Source organism: Alexandromys fortis, unplaced genomic scaffold, assembly GCF_014885135.2.
Source record: "Alexandromys fortis isolate MF-2015 unplaced genomic scaffold, M_Fortis_MF-2015_v1.1 scaffold_10, whole genome shotgun sequence".
NCBI lineage: Eukaryota > Metazoa > Chordata > Mammalia > Rodentia > Cricetidae > Alexandromys > Alexandromys fortis.
The window spans coordinates 19,463,792-19,478,500 of NW_026067895.1; the positions used below are offsets into that span (position 1 = coordinate 19,463,792).

General features: G+C 47.0%; 1 protein-coding gene across 1 annotated transcript in view; it reads left to right on the forward strand.

Annotated features, from left to right (window-relative positions):
* Positions 1-6,271: 6,271 nt before the first annotated feature.
* The window catches only part of Pcgf5 (polycomb group ring finger 5), a 113,604-nt gene continuing 105,166 nt past the window's right edge, over positions 6,272-14,709 (forward strand). The window contains exon 1 of the mRNA XM_050157746.1: positions 6,272-6,443. The gene's annotated coding sequence lies outside the window, so the exon portion shown is untranslated. The remainder of the gene's footprint in view (positions 6,444-14,709) is intronic.

Genomic DNA, 14,709 nt, shown 5'->3' on the forward strand with positions numbered 1-14,709 from the left:
TCTTGCTATAGGTCATGTAGCATTCCTCTGTAATGTGGCTTCTCTGAGTCTTGGTTCCTCTCTATAAAAGGAATGTGTAAGCCTCTGTTATCTACAAAAGTCCTTCCGGCTTTAACGTTTTATGGTTCTAGGATCTATAAAAATCTCATTATTAGAAGGCCAAGGTCAAATTTTGCTATTAATCAAAAAGGCCAGATGTTCAAATATAAACAACCAGACGCTCAGGGGGAAACACACACACACACACACACACACACACACACACGGAGAGCAAGAGAAAAGGGAAGGCACAGAAAGTCATATACAATGCAGAAATCTGAAGCCAAAGAAGAATTTGTGGAATAGCAGACAAAGAATACTCCATCTTATTTTTTGGCATCATTAAATGACAGATGACAGTCAAGTGGGACCATTTCATAACCATAGTGCACAATATACCCCAAGGGAAAGAAGTGAAAATTATTTTATATGTCAAATAGTAGTATTTTATCATTAATACATAAAGTTGGGTTACATTAAAATGGTTCTGCTAGGGTCACTGTAAGAAGCACAGCTAGGAGAAAACAAAATTGTTCTAATACACCTGTAAAGTGAAGATGTCCTGAATGATGGCTGAGTTCAGAGCAAAGGGAGACAAACTGAAGAGGGTGTGGAGGCACAGAGAGAAGGAGTCCAAGGTCGCCCACTTCCATTCAAAAGGACCCCATGGGCTGGTAGTGACAGGCAGAGGTGGGGAACTGGGGAAGGGTTTTGGCAACGTGGTTTATCACCACATATGTTCCAAAGGTACCTGATAAGCACATGGAATGTGAATGTGTGCTTTGAGAATGCAACATTTTGCCACTATTGCTACTGCTTTACATTTTTACTGTGTGTGCGTGCATGTGTGCATGTGTGTACGTGTCTTCACACATGCACACACAGACATGCCACTGCTTACACGTGGAAAATAGAGGAAAATTTGTGGGAGTTAGTTCTCTCTTTCCACCACACGGGTCCCAGGGATTGAACTGAGTCTTCATCCTTGATGGCAAAGCATTTTTATTCGCTGAGCTATCATGCCACTATCTTCTTCTGTGTCTCAGTTTCCTTTTAATGAAATGAGTAGTTTATTTAGAACTAAGCCTTTTGTTTCCTTCCAACTTCCCAGAACAGGCATGTAAGTGAAATTGAGAAACTATAAGGTAGCTTTTAGAGATTAAGTATCGAATTATAAATTTGTTTTGAAGAGAGAAAATGGAGTATTTACTGACTTTTTAAGATTAAGAAAAACTGTTTTTTAAGAACTGATTTTGACAAGATGATATAGCCATATGTAAAACTGAGCAATTTCTATATTAATGAAAGCAGTCTAAAGCAAAATTTATAATGGTGATAGTTAAGTAGCCTTTACTTTACTTTACTTTGGATAAGGTTTAGTTTGTATTGTGTGGTTTGAAGGTGCTACAAAAGTCCAATGGCTAACAAAATGCCTTCCCAACTTTAAAATATTGCTTCAGTTTACAACACTAAAACGAATTCCTTCAAATGTCCTTTATCTTGTAGACTTCACATTTATCCCACCCTCCAAAGCTGCGTATTTTCTGATAAATTAGTGGAGCAGATGACAATCTAGCCACAACAGTCACCCAGAGAGAGCATGTTCTCTGAAGGGTCGGGAGGAAGAGATTCGTTCAGAGTGTGTGCCACTGTCCGTGCCCGGCGGTCCACAACATGCGGCATCTGCCTTACTTCTGATACTGAGCTAGTCCTTGAGCTGAAAGGTCAAATGGTTCATTGCCTCAAGACGCTTATGTCCTGAGAGTAGGCAACATAGTGATTGTGGGGTGGGGGGAGTTTTGAACAGCAGGACCAGGGTCTAAGAAAGGAAGCGTGTAATCTGTAATAGACAGGACAGTCTGAAGGCTTTTGCACAATCCCAGTGAATCTCCTCCTACCAAGGTGGGCTCGATACTACATGGGCTAAGAGCACTATATAAATCAAACACTTCTAATGTAATGACTTTCAGTTTTCTGAAATTTAAGTTAGTTAAGCTTACTATATCAGAATTTGGAAACTATTTCTGATAATGAAATGTCCATAGCTAATTTTTATGTTCCCTATCTCCCGCTGAAATTTTACAGTACGCCTGAGTAGCCAAGGATGGTAAGGATATCGGAAGGAATTGGAGCTAGAAATATGACTCTTTCGTTGTCTTTTTTTATTTTTTGAGACAAGGTCTCATTATACAGCACTGGCTGTCCTGGAACCCATCATATAGACCAGGCTGGCCTTGAACTCATGGAGATTCACTTTCCTTTACCTTCCAAGTGCTGGGATTAAAGGCGTGTGTTCAACCATGTGTGGCTGAGACCTTCTTTAAACAGCAAACTAGCAGAGTGCTGTGTTTTCACAGACGACATCAAACAGGTTCTATACACTAGAACTCCCCAGGATCAGAAACCCTCAATTAGGGCTTTCAAGGCTTGAAGCTCATTCTGGTCCTGGCATCCTCTTGCTTGACGGCACTGGAAGCATAATAATACGCATTTATACTTTTGAGTGCTGCTTTCCAGTCACTGTGCTCCATACTCACAATGCAGAATATCTGGGAATCCTCAAATTTCCTGTTGACAGCCTCATCCCGTGTGACGGTACTAAAGGGGACGCTTTTGGGAGGAGCTTAGGTGGTAAGGGTGGGGTTTGCAAGACTGGGGTGGGTGCCCTCATGAAAAGGATCCAAGTATGCTAGGCAGCGGTGCCGCTCCCCTTGAATCCCAGCACTCGGGAGGCAGAGGCAGGCAGATCTCTATGAGTTCGAGGCCAGCCTGGTCTACAGCGTGAGTTGCAGAACAGAAAGGGCTACACAGAGAAATCCTATCTTGAAAAACCAACGAACCAACCAACCAACCAACCAACCAACCAACCAACCAACCAACACATCAAGCAAACAAAGTAAACTCAAAAACCAAAAAAAGAAAAGAATCTCAACATAGGTCTCCCACTCGGTCTCTTTCTTCTGCCAAGACACAGGAAGTTGACAATTTGCACTCCCAAAAGGAGACATCTTCTCACAGAGCTCTGGCCACAACAGAACCCTGGTCTCAGACTTCCTCCTCTAGAACTGCGAGAAGGAAACGTTTAAGTTACTTACTCTATGGCTGCTTTTGTTGTTGCTGCCCAAACTGACTATAGAGTGTTTTACAGCTAATGTTTAATTTTCACAAAAGCCTCTGAAGTAGATGATGTCGTTTTCCCTACTATGTTGAGAAAGAAACTTAACCACATGTAAGTTCACAGCCCAACATTTATCAAGGAAGGGATTTGAATGTGGATAGACTTCAATGGCCACATCACCTTGATATTCAGGTACCCAAACCTTGTAGGCTGTAGTTCTCCTGATTTAAAACATTTTGGCCTAGACAGTGTTCATTCTTCTTTCTGGCCTTAAAACATTATGGCTCAAATAATATGAACTATACATGTATTTAGGATTTGACCTGAGGTTCTGAATACACCGTTATGGAGAACTGTGATAGAGAAATTTCTGAAACATGCTCTAATTTGTTGGTGTTCCTTTGCATCATACTTTTTACTGCTCCGCCAAAAACTCTCCTCCTTGATCCATTTCCCGCTTTTCAATTCTATTCCTTCAAAAACCGGAATGATGTCTCCTCTATTAGGCATTGTGAATCTTTGGAGGTTTAAAACGATGTCCCGGACTGTTGGAATTTGGGGGCTTGGGAAGGTGTTTCTGATAATGAGAGGAAGACATGAAGGATAAGGATGTGAGGAGGGAACCCCCGACAGGAACAGGAAGAGGACTGTGGCCAGTGTCGCCAGCGACCTGCGTAAACAAAGTCTCCTTTGTGACAGACAATAAATAGGCAAGGCACCAAATTTTATCCAGGGGTGCTTGGCCAGTGAGTGTGTGGCGAAGATTAGCAAGATAACAGACACAAACAGGCTAGCCCTGTGTCTGGAAGGACCACAACATGGTGGTGCATAATCTGAATGCCCTAACGGGAAGCAGGACATGTCTTTCACACCAAAGCCTGCAGCTGACACAGGGACAGTATGATGAGACAGGAAGAGTTAGGAGGAGACAGGAAGGAAACACAAAGAGAAGTGAGCGGAGATGAGCAAAGGGAAGCCCAAGGAAGTCATGATGGTAGAGGAGCCTAACAAGAGAATGAAACAAAGATAGAGGGAGAACAAAGTGCCAGGGCGTGCGCGCGGAGTGGTGGGGTGGTGGTGGGTGGTGGTGGTGGGTGGTGGTGTGTTTGGTCACATCGCAGAAACTGACCTGGAGGATGAGTCCCAGAGGCGACCAGGTGCTGCACCCACGCCTGGGGCACCTGTCACTCATCACTCTGTTCTCTGGGCTTCATTCTCCTATCCCTCACACCGGACGAACATGTGTGAGCCTTCATCACATGTGCAAGAGTTTCTGCTTTCTCCACAGGGTGACTGAGGAGGCTGAGAAGAAAGGGTAGGAGGAAGGCCCCTCTGCTCGGTATTCCAGGAGAAGCTGCTGCTCTCTGTGATTTTTTGCTCCACTGCTCTGGAGCCCTAGGGGAGAAGCAGCTTCTAGGTGCTACCAATCTCAGGGTAGCCTCACCCTCCCCTGGTGGCATTTGCAGTTCTTTCAATGTGTTTGTACTAATTTGATTTATTTGACAAAAAACAAAAACAAAAACAAAAAAATAAAACCCCACCAGAGTTCAGTTCTTCTCCCAATGGGACTATATACTGAATATCTAGAGAAAGAAATCCAGTCATCCCAGCAGTCAAGAAGGACTAAGGTCCATCCCAGGACATATGAAAAGTAGTGTTTGATCAGACAGAGATGAATCCACGCACCTCATCAGAACTGGAGGGCTCCTCGTGTCCCTAATCGTCTGTAAAGTGACTGAACTTGTGTCTGTTGCTTTATGATCTCTTTACTCTATTCACACTGGCCACCGTGGGCCTTGCCGTAAGGAACCTTCCAGCAGAACCCAGTCACTCTCCACCCAGAGCTGGTGTGACTTTAGACGCACTTAGATGTGGAGAGTGAATACAGAGACGGGAAACATGGAGGACACACTTGGGGTTCAAAGTGTTTGCTCTTGACAAGATGAGATGTGTGCTCTCAGGTCTTCAGAGACTCCACATTCTCCGGACCCGGCTGAATGGCAGACACGAAGACAACACGGAATTATTTTCAGTTTCATTTCTCCCAGTTGCTGGAACCCTGTTGAAACCTGGCCATTTTCCTTAAGAAATCTACAGGATGGGAGGGGAGGTGTGCACGGCACAGGTACATGGCTGATGCCTAGGTCAGATTGACGTCAGTCGCCAGGGAGTCCAGAAGACTAAGTACAAATAGTGGAAGGAAGAAGGGGAGCAGAGTCTAGGAAACCTGCTCAGGTAGAGGGAACCCGGGTGCTCTCTGGCAGGAACAGAACAGGATCCAGGGAATGCAAATCTACCAAAGCATTCAAGGCGTGGTATTTAGGCATAGGTTCTGAGGTGACAGTTGGATAGAAGAGAAGAGGCTGAAACTGTTGGGAGCTCTGGCCGTGAAGGAAGCTGAGGCCATGTGAAGTCCTCAGAGGATGCTCAGCACCCCGGTGGGGAGGTCACTTCGGGGAGGGCAACTTTTGAATGTCAGGTGCAAGATGTGAGATTAAAAACCAGGGAAGCAGGAGGCAGAAGAGAACTGCGAGCGCCCACGGTCAGCTTCTATAAGAAGCACCAACTTGATCAACGAGCACACTGATTTTTGAGCTGTTTTTCTATCTACTCAAGGGCAAGCTTCCTATGGGAACTGGAGTGGGGGTATCTAATCAACCGCTGGAGCAGAAGCAGCCTCCAAGCCAGAGAAGTTTCAAGTTTCTCCTTGCCAAGGTCGCACCACTACAGGTGGGCTACTCCAAGCTCCTGGCGCCCGCTTTGCTCCACGCCCACCCAGCCCGCCTCCCCGACAGTCCCCCATCCAGGCCCGGGCACTGCGGTGGGCTGTGCCCAGCAGGCGCTCCGGGAGCTACGCAGCGGCGGCCGCGGCTGCTCCAGAAGGCCTGGCGGGCGGCGGCGAGAGGCTGTGCCCCAGTTTGTGTCCAATCAGGGAGTGCGGGCTGTGCCCCGAGCCGGGCAGCAATGCGTAAACAAACCCTCTGGCAACTCCTCCGCCCCCTTGGCGCGCTCTCCCCGCGCCCATCGCCGTCGCCTCCGCCGCCGCCACCGTCACCGTCACCGCGGGCTCGGCTGCTGTCGTGCTCTCCCTCCCCCCCCCCCCCCCCCCCCCGCCACCCTCCCGCCGCGGGGCCACCCGGACCCCCGCCCGCGCAGCTCGCGCCCCGCCACCCGGCCCTGCTCCGCCCCCGCCCGCGCGGGCTGCTCACCTACCGCCCCACGCGCGCGCGCTCGTGCACCACGCGCCCCGTGCGGCCCGCCCGGAACGTGGCCTCCCGAGAGCTAGGTAAGAGCGATGCTCGGGGACCCCGGTGGTGGCTTCCCGGTTTTGGGAACTTTCTAGCGCGGCCGTTCTTCCGCTGGGCCCTGGGCTAGATTCCCCGCGGGAGCCTTGCGAGCTCAGCGGGCTGCTGGGGCCGCGCGCAGCCGGGGGTCCCAAGTTGCCCACGCCAGGGCACGGGTGTGGGTGGCGCGGCTGGGCCGAGCGGGCGACGGGAGGGTCCCCGGGAACTTTATCCTCCCCCGAGATGCGCCTGCCAGCGCGGCCCGCGGCCCTGGCCCCACGGTGGCGGCTCCGGGGCTGGAGAGAGACAGGGCACGGTGTTTGAAGAAGCTGACGCAGTTGGTGACGCTCGCGGCTTCCTGAAGGGGACCGACCACAACCGAGCACCTTCGCGAGGGGACGCGTGGGGCAGGCGCTCGGGCCTTTTCCCCCGTCTCGTGGGAGCTGCGTGGGAAGCCCCTGGGGCTCGGGGCTTGAGCACCTCTGCCCGGCGGCGCGCGCCCCGCTTCCGTTTGGATCGGCTCGGGCTATTATATAAGATGCCACGGAGAGCAGAGGGGCGAGCGGGAACGCGGCGGCGAGGGCGGCGGGGACCCACCTGTGCGCCACCGCGCGCCTCGGGGGTCGGGTCGGGGACCAGCCCTGCCCACCGCGCCCCTGCCCGCCCCGGGACTCTCGCTCCCCGCCACCTCGCCCGGCTCGGGCGTTTCTCGCTGCAGGCGTCTGTACTTTGAAACATTTGTTTAATATTAAGGAAGCTGCGTGTGCGGCCGTCATAGTACGCCGGGGACGTGTGGCCGCGAGCTCCGGAGCGGTGAATGAATCATCGCCCGGGCGGACCGCGCTCCGATGATTCACGCGGGCTCCACACGCGCGCGTACTCGCCGTGGGCCTCCGACCCAGGAGAGCGGCCCTTCTGCGAGTGATGACGCCTGGAGGGGCGGGGGGACTTCTTGTTTAGGGCGGCGAGGTTTTGGCTTTTTAAACCTGCCACTGTTAACTTTGAGGGCGGCGGGCTCCCCCACCTTCCTTAGCCTGGCTTCGCGTTTTCTGGGAGGGTAACTAGAATCCACCTGGCTGCGTTAATGAGGCAGGGGAAGCGCTGATTCGCTGCAGGGCCCGGTCCAGTCTCATTCAGAATTTGAATGGTGTCAAGTGAAGGAGGTTGCTAGCTTGGAAAGACTTCTAGTAATTGCGTCAACTTCAGTAGTTTTCGAGTAATTAGAAGAATCTTAAAAAAGTTGATCTTGAACAATTGGTCCCTTAAGTAGATATTAAAGATTAGCTTGAGTTTTCTTCAAGTTATAAAAGGCCATTTAATTTTTCATTCATAATACAGAATGTTATCTGCTGTAATCCTTCGTAAGTGTCAACTTGGCTCATTAGCATCCCACCCCGCATTTCAAGGACTATAGAGCAAAGTTTTCTCATCGTTGGGGCTCACCTCCAATGGCAAGGCCCCACAAATACTCTTGATGACTTTACTTACTTAGTTCTTGCCCCCCCCCAACTGCTCGATAGTCCTTTTTTCTTCATAGCTCCTAACTGCTAATAATATTTTGTTGAGGCAATCTGTAGGTTGGCTCTTGCCCAACAAGAATGTAAGTTCCATGGGGGAGAGAACAGAGGACTTTACCTGTTCATTAATTTCTATACTAGAATCTACAAAAACCTCATATATATATATTGGGGGCACCGTAGGTTTGTTGACATACTGAAAGAATACATTGTCTTTCCAGTTCTTGGTAGGATCACGTGGACGCTTGGAATTCATTGTCCTTGGTGGGCAAGCTACCAATATGGTGCAGTTCCGATTTCCTCTTTACTGTTGTCATTTTCTCGCGATCAGTTGTTTTCTCCTCCTGCTGTTGATGGCGCAGGATGACAGACCTCTAAGCAAGCTGTCTTAGGATGCCCACCATGAAAAAGGATGTGGGACTTTGGGACTACAGTGCATTTACTAAGGGAGCAAACAATTAAAAATATAGGCAGTAGTTGAAAATGAAAGTGCAAACACTATTGCTGTGAGATCAGCAGTTAAAGCATCAGTGGCCGGTGTTTCCCCGTCCCTCTTTCCTACCTGTCCACCAAACTCGTAGTGAAGACTGTCCATAGTAATATGACATGGGGATAATTAAAACAAACCCAAAGCTTTATTTCTCTGTCAGAGGCCCTAGCTCTGATTTGTTAAAGTTGGTAATGCCACAGAATAGTAGGTAAAAGGTATTGCTTAAATTAATCCTTTAAACTTGAAACAAGCTCATGTCTCGATAAGTCTGCAGCATTATGGGAGGAAGAATTGAATGTAGTGTTTATACTCCCCAGGAGACTACCTTGATAAAGTATATTATTACAATGAATAAACTTTGCATCATCTTATTCAGATTCCATCTTGGTTTTTCTACCATTTTCTGATAAATAAGAGGGGCCACCCTTCCATTTGTGGTCATTTTTGGAAGTGTAACTTCAAGACTGAGTTCCGAGAACAACAGTTTAGAGCTAGCAGCAAGAGAACCTGAAGTGGCTGGACTATATTCTTCCTTTCCCCAGGTCCCTCTTAGAAGAGACTTGCGGCAGTAAAGTGATTTGCTCAAGAGTTGGAGCTGGCATCAGAACTAAGAATCTGGAGTTTCTGTAGTTGGACGCCCTTGGGTTAGTCCAGTTCCCAACAGGTGGGGAAGAATGGCTTCGAATCTGGAGTTTCTATTGTTGGAACCCAGGGGTTAGTTCAAGTCCAAGCAGGTGGGGGAGGAATTGCTCCTATCACTAACAGATCTGCTGCTTCTAGCTTGTGACCCCTTGGAGAGTAAAATGCCGAGATTTGTACCTTCCCATATCCCACATCTAAGGGACTCAACAACTACTTGCTGAATGTGGTTGGACGCAATGACTTTTCCTTTGAAAATGTATTAAAAAAGTAAAAAAAAAAAAAAAAAAAAAAAAAAAAAAAAAAAAAAAAAAAAGACGTTTTCTGGCAAATAGGATCAGGCTTCACAGTTTTCTAATGGGAAAGCTACCGTATCGTTTTAATGTCTCTAAGTTATAAGGAAAATGGGTTGAAACTTTTCGTGTGTGTTTCTACTTAGTTGTCATAGTTAGTAGGAGGAGACACAGCATGGGACAGAGTTAGGCCATGTAGTCCATCTCATGTCTGGAGCAAGGGTCAGTAGAAAAGCCTGGACCTCAGCTCTGCCTGGAACTCGTGTGTACTGTGTGTGTGGTGCAGACGTTGATGCCGTGTACCCCGAAGGGTGTGTGAACCCGGCATAATGTACCTGGAACTGGTGACTACTCGTGCGTGGAAAATTGAGGCAGGAGGATCAGGAATTCAAGGTCATCTTTGGCTACGTAGTGAGTTCAAGGCCAGCCTGTACTAGACGGATCCTGGTCTCAAAGATAAATAATAAATAAATAAAACATAAAATGGGTGGTAACTGCTGCAGACCACACACTTTTGCAGCTATGAGACCGGCACAGAGGGATTAAATGACCCCTAAGGTCTACCCTAACTCTGGGTTTGAGAACCAATTACGTTTGTGCCGCTCTGCATTTGTAACTAAAGTGATTCCTACATCCCAATCTAGTGTTATTAAGTACAAAAAGTGCTTAGTTGGTAGGCCCCCTAAGAGTTTGTTTAATTAACACTGATAAATTTAACTCCTTTTTTTTTTTATTCTGTTCACTCTGTAGATTAACTTGAACGTTCTCTCCGTTTGCTATATGAAAGACAGTGTGAGAAGAATTTGGGTTAATCAGGCTATGAGAGCCTTACAAGTTACATAGAAAGGATGTGACAGATAACCAAAGGCCGTGTCGCATGGAACTGTTAGAGAATCATATAGAAAATAAATACATGGCAGCTTTAGGAAAGAAAATCAAATCTATTACTAGGCAGAAAATTCAAGGAAGTATTCGGGGATTTTGCACAAGACCTTAAAGAATCCATTGGAGTAGAACTCACAGAGATTTGGGGACCCACCTGTATTGAGACTTGAAGGAAAGAGTGTGCAGCCATATCCAGAAATGGAGGAAATGTGGCTGAGTTGAAGGTTGAGGAGCTAGAAGACTTTACTGGGAAAGGGGGAAACGTGAAAACGGAAGGGCCCGTATTATAAAGCTTCTTAAATGTTGGGCTGGGGAGCCTGTTTGGTTTGTAGGGGAGAATATCAAAGATATGCTAAGTGCAGGTCGATGTTATCAAAGTTACATTCTGAAGCTAGTCCACGTTGGGAGTAAAGTAGCTTTAGGTGGGGAACTGTTGAGTTAGCTTCCGGAAGAGCAGCAGTGCAAATAGGCACCGAGGAGTGGGTAGGCAGGTGAGTGAGCTGCCATAGAACGGCTGCAACACCACTTGTTGGCAAGTTGGAGGAAGGAGACGGGAAGACAGGCATTGAACCACACAGGAAGAGCTGTGGGAAGCACATCCAGGTGATGTGCAATCCATCAACACAGGTCTAATGGATGGAGGCGATTATAAGTTAGGACTAAACATGTTCTCTCTTGGGTGTCAATAGAACAGTGCAATGCACTAAGGAGAGGATGGTAAAACTGGGAATATTGGAGAGACAGTGGGTGAAGATTCCCTGAAAACAAAATCATGGCTTTGGGATTAGATTAGTTCAGCAGTATAGTGTTTGCTTATAATGTTCAAGACCCTGAATCCAACCCCTAATACTGTCCCAAACAAGCCAGTGTTAAGGAAGATGTCCAAGTGTTTGTGGGTGGAGTGACTCCCCGTGGTGGAGGGAATAGGAAGGTAATTCGTGCACCAGGCATTCCTGGGGGTGAAAGAATAGGAGCAGATAAAAGTGACCACATCTAGATTGACATTCTACCCATACTTGTTCTGATTCAACTATGGGACTTATTTGGACGAATAATGCCCATTCTTTTAAAAAACTTAAACTGTAGTTTTATTTGTGTGTGTTTGGGGGTGAGGTAGTGTGTGTCCTGGCCTGTGACTGGGGTCAGAGGACAGCCTGCAGGAGTCACTTCTCTTCTACCATAGAGGTTCCGGGGATCCCACTGAAGGTTGTCAGGCTTGACCATAGGGTCTTTTACTGGCTGAGTTATATTGCCAGCACACCTCTTAAAATTTCTTAGGATACGTTTTTATTTATTTGCAAGTTGAGGATGGCCATTTCCATTCTAAAGGAACTCCCCTTTTCAGCAGTAAGTTACTTGATCATTTTGATTACGGTGAAGTTATTTCTGGATAATCATGGCAATAAGACCAAAAATAAATACAAAGATATATTGGTTCTGAAAGAGGAAATAAAACTGTGGTTGGTTAAGAGTTATCTGTATGAAAAATGAGAAATAATCAAAATTAAACTTCCTGCAACTAATAAATAATAACCGCAGAGTTTAGGCAAGGTTAACGGACAAATGCTACTGTCCTGTATGCCAGGGGTGAAATTTGCATTAAGAAACTTAGTTAGATTTCTGTTGCTGCAATAAACGTCACTGCCTAAAGCTACTTGGGGAGGGCGGGGTTTGTCTTACTCTTGGTGATCCCACTCCATCACTGAAGGAGGCCTCGGTAGGAACTTGCAGGAATCTGGAGGCAGGAGCTAAAGCAGAGACCACAAGGGATACTGATTACTGACTTGCTCTCAATGGTTTGCTCAGCTACCATTCTTACATAACCCAGGACCACCTGCCCAAGGGTTGTACCTCCTTCACTAGGTTAAGCCCTTCCAAATCAATCATAGATCAAGAAACTGACCAACAGATAGATAGCTGATAGACCATTCTGATAGAAGCATTTTCTCAACCGAAGTTCTCGTTCCCTGGATGATCCTAAGTAGTTGGCAAAAATCAAGGAAAAGTTAAATACGTAGAAATTTCATGTTGGTGAATAGGGAGATTCAATAGAGTTAGGACTTCTGAACTTGATTCATAAATTCAGTGCAATCTCAAATGAAATTCCATTAGTTACTTAATGAGCATTGATAAACTAATTCTAGAGTTTATATGAGAAAGCAAGCAAGATACTAAAGAACGGAGCTGGATGGTTGACATTACCCGGCTTTAAGACTTATAGAAAGATGTAGTCATCAGGGCACTGCGGCTTTGGCAGGAGATTAAACAAGCAGGTCAGTGGAGCAGAACCGAGATGAGGGCTCCTGAGGTCCCACAGAATTAATCAACTGACCTCTCTCATGAAGCAAGGGCAGCATGATGGGGAATTGCCTTTTCAGCTAGTGGTGCCAGGACAACTGGGATCTATGTGAAAACTAACAAAAGATAACTCAGAACGGGCCATAAAATCTGGTAGGAAGTAGCAGATGAGGATATTCAAGTAACTTTGGGCTTGACTATTTTTTAAATAGGACAACAAAGGCATAGTTCATGGATGAAAGATATCAGAAGTTGTACCCATTAAAAATTTTATTTACAAAAATATTCCTTAGCAGCCGGGCGGTGGTGGCGCACACCTTTAATCCCAGCACTCGGGAGGCAGAGTCAGGCGAATCTCTGGGAGTTCGAGGCCAGCCTGGTCTATAAGAGCTAGTTCCAGGACAGGAACCAAAAGCTACGCAGAAACCCTGTCTCGAAAATCCAAATATATATTGGATTTTATATATTCCTTAGCAAAAAGACACTGTCAGGAGGATAAAAAGATAAGTTCCAGGCCAGGAGAAGATAGTGTGCAGGGAGGGGTGGCTAGGAAGAACATGGAGGGTTTGAGGGCTCTGGATGTGCGCTGCATCTTACTGTAATGATGGATACACGCCGTTACATTTCTCTAAAACTGTAGCCTGTGCCGTTAAAGAAGTTAGAGAAGGCAAGGATAAATTCTGAATTTTAGAGTCGTTTGAAGATGGTCACTGACTTCAATTGGAATGAATTGATCATCTTTTGTCTATTGCTGAGAAACTGAGAGTGAGGCGTAAAGCTGAGGTAGAGTAGACGACATTTGAAAGCTGTTCGCCTACATCCACGGAAGACCCGAAGGCAGTGAGAGCTGGGGTAGTCTGCTGTACCTGTGGAGGACACGCCACTCCTGTGTTCATGGCTCCCTGCAGCGGTGTTCACAACAGAGGTGGAGATGGCTTACCTGCCTCTGAATTGCCAACCCGACGTGGACACTCAGTCAAGGACAAGGACTACTGGAAATGGGGTGGGGATGGCTGGGACAGGGACCAGGAGCACACACGTGTGGCAGCAAGAACGAGGAGAAGGGGATGATCTGGAAGGTCGAGAGGGAAAGGCATGAGGGATTTTCAGGTCTTTCTAACTGTGCTGTGTTGTTAGTGACGGCAAAAGCTCAAAGTGAAGCTGAGCTAAAGGATGGGGCAGGACCAGGCCGTCGGAAGTAGAAAGCTGGTAGTCGTCGAGAACTCTGAGACCGGAGTGTCTCAGCGATTGTGTGTCACAGCGATTGTGTGTCTATGTGATTGTGTGTCTCAGTGATTGTGTGTCACAGTGATTGTGTGTCACAGTGATTGTGTGTCAGTGTAAATGTCTGTTCCCGCAAGCAGAGAATGTATGCATTCAAGTCTTTCTTAGCACTTAGTCCGCAGGGTTAGAAAGAGGAAAGGGAGGGACGAGATGTGGAAGTGACTCTGCCATTTAAAAGATGAGGACGTCCTAAGGTCCTTTAAACAGTTTGCCCAGATGTGAGACGGTCCCAGACGTGCAGGTCTCAGCCGGAACAGATAAAACCTGGGATTTCTGAATTCTAGTTAGAATTGCTGGCAAAATAATTCCAGTATCCACCGACTGGATCTTAGAGAGCATCCTCAGCATGCAGTTCTACCAGTGCTGCCGAAGAGAGTCTGTGGGCTGTAGGTCGGATGCGGGCACCAGCAGCTCCTCAGCATGTAAGAATTGGTGAAGAAACAGAACACAGATCTACTCTTGAAGGCTAGGTTGGAAAAGATAGCTTGGTGCGGGGCTCAGAGGGACTTTGTGTGCACCACCTCGCCTACTCTGAATTTTAGACGGAAAGCTTTAGTCTTCCCATCAAAAATGTTTACCCAAGTGCCTTTACTTCCCAGGTAGGAAGAAAAAAATGCACTAAATACCGCACTTAATGCCTTTGATTTTTTTTTTTAATCTCCCTCCTTCAAGCCCCACTATTTGAGAACTGGGAACCCTGAACCAGACCCATGGCGTTCACACGCGGAATAAATTGCTCTATGAGAAGGAATGTAATATGGAAGATAGAGGCTCCTGGAGTATACTGGGGGGTACCCCTTATTTGGAAACTCCTTGTGCCACAAAAGGTATCGGTTTCTTTGTCTAAGGTTATTGACTGTCC